The 4007-nt window shown below is 55.9% G+C and overlaps 1 pseudogene; it reads left to right on the top strand.

Moving 5' to 3' along the window:
* Window positions 1–2382: 2382 nt before the first annotated feature.
* Window positions 2383–3221, top strand: LOC101176175 (annotated as a pseudogene).
* Window positions 3222–4007: the final 786 nt, after the last annotated feature.

Genomic DNA, 4007 nt, shown 5'->3' with positions numbered 1-4007 from the left:
GGATAGTCCGATCTCTTGACCTCGTTATCTGCCCGCCTTGGCCTCCCCAGGTGCTGGGATTACAGGCGTGAGCCACCGTGCCTGGCCAAACATAAACTTACTTTCTTACCTCTTCTGCTGAGCTCCATTTGCTTCTTTTCCCAAACGTCTTTATCCAGAAGAGCTTTTAGCAACAAAGTTACCCAATGCCCTTCCCTGGTCTCTCCTTGCAACTGGCTCTCAGCAGGGGGTAGGGGGAAATCCTTGACAGAACCAATTTACATGACTGTTTGGACTCTGGCTAGCCCCAGGAGGTGTTTGCATTTTTAAATTGGTTACTAGTGTCAGAATGTTTCATGAGTAAGAGCACAGCTTCTATGTTGGATGCCCTGAATTTGAATCTCAGCATTGCCGCTTTGTAATAACCAGAGGATGGATTTGGGGACCCAATGGATCTACCATGACATGAACTTGCACCAACATTCACCTGACCTCCAAAATGCCTATTCTGACTGGTAGACCCTAGTCTCGCCCTAGTGCCAGTTCAGAGCCTGTGTCCAGTGATCCTGCACAGGTCTCATTGGTTCCTTTTCCCCTATTCAGTCGTCCTGGTAAAAGGCTGTGTATTCCTTTGGGGGCAGGCTGGGAGAAAGAGTGACAGTGGAGCAGAGTCTTTTCTGGAGGGGACCTGGCTTCCCATTCAGAGAAGGGCCTCCGGGTCTGTGAACTGGCTAATGTCTGGATATTGAGTGGGGACCGTGACTCCGTTTTTATGATTCAGATTAGACTTCTGCTCACCTGACCTAGCCCTCTTCTGCAAACACAGATCAAGTAAAAATGTGGCAGGCTTCTTATCTATTTCACTTCTAGGAATGCCACCATCTGCCAGCACCATAGGTCTCTGCGAGTCAGGCTATTCTGGTTGCAGCTTTGACTCTGCTGTCTTTTATGGGAACTGCGTCCACCTTGCCTTTGGGGATTGAGTGCTGCGATCACTTGGCCCCAGCCCCTGTAGTGTGCCTATGTCACTTACCCTCTTTATACCTCAGTCTCCTGCTCTGTCAAATGGGCATCCTAATAGCACCTGCCACAGGGCTGCTGTGAGGTGTAGATGGATTCCCATATGGAAAGTAAGAGAAGACGGTCTCAAAGCCCATGTGTCGTTATCAGAATTATTTCATGATGGGGAGAGCTGGAGGAGAGAGGAAGGTCCTGAGCAGACCCATGTGCTCTCCCACCAGTGTTTCCTGAGCACCTACTATGTGCTGCCCACTGTGAGAGTGGTTAGGATTGAAATAGGGAGCACAGCAGGGTAGGGGCTGCCATCAGGAGTTTAGTGGGGAGACGATTGTGCAACATGGTTCCAGCACTTGGGGTGGGGAAGCTCAGGGAGTACAGGGGCCTAGGATCCTGGGCAGAATCATGGAAAGGACACAGCCTCCCTAGCCTCTCCTGCCTCCACTGCCTCTCTGGCCTCCTCTGCTTCCCTGGCCTCTCCTGCCTTCCTGGCTTCCCCTTCATCCCCGGCCTGCCCAGTCTCCCCTGTCTCTCCTGCTTTTGAGGTAGGCCAGGAGCTGCTGGTGCTCACTTAGCCTGTCCTGGACTCTGGGTGTAGCACCTGGATGTCCAGAAAATACCACCGGGTTCAGCTCATCACACAGCCAAGGAAGGAGCTCCACACTGACACTAAGGCTGCATCCTGGGCTCATTCATCAGTGCATGCCTCCAAAATATTTCTCCACGCCTCCTCCCTTTGCCCACCTGCATTGTCTCTGTGCCTGAGCCCTGGCTGGGGGCCTGCAAGATCCCCTATCTCCTCTGTCCCTGCACGGCTGGGTCCCAGGCAATCTGTCTGCCCACCACATCTTTCTCCCCTTGCCCACCACGCTCCAGCCCCACAGTCCTCTTTATGCTTCGTTCCCAGCCTCTGGGCTTTTCCACACGCTGTTCCCTCTGCCTGAACACCCTCCACTGGGCTGAGAACAACTCTCTGAGACCTCTCTCAGCTGTTGCTTCCTTTGGAACAGCCGCTGCTGCTGTCACTCTCCCAGCTCCAAGACCTGCTGAGCCTCCTGTCTTTTTCAGTTCCCATGCACCCAGCACTTCTTCTTGGCCTCCTTTTGCCCAACTGACAATGTCCATTCTCAATGCCTTCTCACCCAGCGCTGAGCCCCACTGGGTGAAGGCAATGCCTGTCATGCTCACTACAATATCCCCTCCCTCATCACCACGCCTGGTCCACAGTGATGCTCAAAAAATATCTGTTAGTAGGCAATGCGAAGTTGCATTCATGTCATCCTGCAGGCGGAATTCTCCACGAGTTTTGAGCAGCCTCGGTTTTCGCACCACCTCCAAATCATGCAAGACAACAGGGTAAGAGCAAAGACAAGGTGGCTGAGGCCGATGTCCACCCCCTCGGGGCGTCCCTTCTGTTCTCTCCTTCTTGGGCAGGGAGACCATCGGGGTGCAACCTGGCTGGGGCGGGGAGGAGGTGCAGGGCCTGGCCAGAGCGGACCTGGCCACCGGCAGGGGACAGCGACCGCCTGGGCCAGGGCAGGTGACCACAGCGCAGGCCAGGGCCCGGCGTGTCCGCGGTGCGCGCGAGAGGCCAGCAGAGGGCGCCAGAGAGCCAGGAGCGGCCCGCTGAGGAGCCCGCGCCCCCTCCGACGCCCAGCTCCGCGCCGCGCGGACCCATCGAGCCCGCGCTCAGACGCCCCAGTTCCGTCGAAGGGCCGCTCGCGCCGGGTCCTTCCTCTTCCCCAGGTGCAGGCAGTGCCCCCGGAGCCATGGCCAGCCCTTCCGGCAGCTCCAAAGCCACTGGCAAGCCCCGAGGCAGGGATGGCCGGCCCAGGAGGGAGGAGGACAACGTCCCTCCGGAAGAGAAGAGGCTGCGGCTGGGGCTGGAGGGGGGAAGCGCACAGCCCGAGGACTGCGAGGACGGGGAGGACGCGCCGCGGCCGGGCAGGAGGAGACCGGCACCCAGACAGGTGGTTGACCTCTTTGTTCCTTCCACATGTTTTTATGTTTGACCATTTGCTCAGCTGAGCTTGTCTTAATAATTTGATTCGTGGTTAATGAGCCCCACATGGGAGAGAGGGCGGCCTTCATTCTGAACCCGTTTAGGCAGCACGGGCAGCCCTCCTCGCCATGGGCTGCATCAGAGCCGCCCCTGCCCAGTCTTGGGGTTGCTCCTGGATGCTGTCTGGGAGGCTTGCCCGTGGTGACATCCTCATCTCCCCGTGCACGTTACCGCATTCAGAGCTTGGGTCACCTGGACACTGAACTCAGGTGAATTTTCTCTGAGATCCCAGGAGAAGGAGGACAGTTCTTTGGGAGGTTTTCCAGGGCCAATCAAGGAAAGGATGAGAAGGGAGAGGTCCTGGTGGGGGACGCAATTAAGGTGGCAGTGTAACGCCAGGAAACTTTATTGCGTGAAGTCCCTGTCACTCCCTCTACCTCCCTCTTTTACGTGGACTCTGCCAAAGACCAGGATACCAGAATGCAGTGGAGTGACCATGTGTAGTGGGACCTTGGGAACGTGAGTCTGGAGCCAGGCGGCTGGGGTTTGCCTCCTGGTTCTGCCCCTCCTTAGCTGGCTGACATGGCACAAGTTACTTACCCTCTCTAAGCCTTACTGTCTGCAGTGGCAAATGGATCTGTCAACAGGCCCCATTGTCTGGGGCTGTTACTGCTGAGATTAAGGGAAGCTCGTCCATAGAAGCACTTAGCGTTGTGCCTGGCGTATAGTGTATGGTAGATAAATGGGACTTAGGACTGAAACTCATGCCTTGGTGTGCTTTTGCAGTGATGTTTTGTTCTGGGGTGCATCACAAGAGACAAGGTTCTTGGCCCGGCGTGGTGGCTCAAGCCAATAATCCCAGCACTTTGAGAGGGCGAAGGGGGGCATCGTTTGAGCCCAGGAGTTTAAGACCAGCCTGGGCAACGTGATGAAGCCTCGTATCTACCAAAAAAAAAAAAAAAAAAAAGCCAGGTATGGCGGTGTGTGCCTGTAGTCCCATGTACCTGGG

Source organism: Nomascus leucogenys, chromosome 4, assembly GCF_006542625.1.
Source record: "Nomascus leucogenys isolate Asia chromosome 4, Asia_NLE_v1, whole genome shotgun sequence".
NCBI classification, from domain to species: domain Eukaryota; kingdom Metazoa; phylum Chordata; class Mammalia; order Primates; family Hylobatidae; genus Nomascus; species Nomascus leucogenys.
Note: the sequence above shows the minus strand (reverse complement) of the source record. Positions and strands in the feature narration are given on the sequence as shown.